Source organism: Diospyros lotus, chromosome 13 (genome assembly GCF_014633365.1).
Source record: "Diospyros lotus cultivar Yz01 chromosome 13, ASM1463336v1, whole genome shotgun sequence".
Classification (NCBI taxonomy): Eukaryota; Viridiplantae; Streptophyta; class Magnoliopsida; order Ericales; family Ebenaceae; genus Diospyros; species Diospyros lotus.
The window spans coordinates 23311700-23312456 of record NC_068350.1 but is presented as its reverse complement, the minus strand read 5'-3'; the positions used below and the strand labels follow the sequence as shown (position 1 = coordinate 23312456).

Genomic DNA, 757 nt, shown 5'->3' with positions numbered 1-757 from the left:
ACTTTTACAATCCATAATGTCTCAACAAAATGAAAACCTATCTGCTCACGGGAGTGATCATGGAGAACATGATCCCTTGGATGGTGATGAGATTAAACCCCTCAGGGATTATTTGCACCCTCCAAGGCAAACCACTCCCTCTTGCATAATCCTACCAATAAACCATCATCGATTTGTCCTTAAACCAGGTACCATACAAATGTTCCCCACATTTCATGGTATGGATTCTGAAAATCCATATACACACATGAGGGATTTTGAAGAGGTATGTGGTACCTGTGGGGATCAAAATATACATGAGGACACTGTTAGACTAAAGCTCTTCCCATTCTTACACAAGGGTAAAGAAAAAATGTGGTTAGGGACTCTAGAGCCTAGATTAATAGGAACTTGGAGGGAGATGCAAACAAAATTTCTAAAAAAATACTTCCCAGCTAATAGAACAGCATCACTCCAAAGGCAAATGATGAATTTCTTCTGTAAACCAAATGAAACATTTGCTCAAACTTGGGAACGTTTCAAGGACCTCTTGCATTCTTGCCCACACCATGCCTTTGAGCAATGGCGGGTAGTTAGTTTCTTCTTTAATGCCTTAACTCCTAATTTGAAAATGCTGGTGTTCACCATGTGTAATGGTGATTTTTATGAAAAAACTCCTGAAGAGGCTGTTGCATACTTTGACCATGTAGCTGAAAACTCTAGAAATTCGGAAGTTGGGCCATTAACCATGGGAGATTTGAGAGACCAATACAATCCA

At 39.8% G+C, this 757-nt stretch overlaps 1 pseudogene; it reads right to left on the bottom strand.

The window, feature by feature from the left end:
* Positions 1–455: 455 nt before the first annotated feature.
* On the bottom strand, positions 456–555 carry LOC127789398 (small nucleolar RNA R71; annotated as a pseudogene).
* Between the last annotated feature and the right edge of the window lie 202 nt (positions 556–757).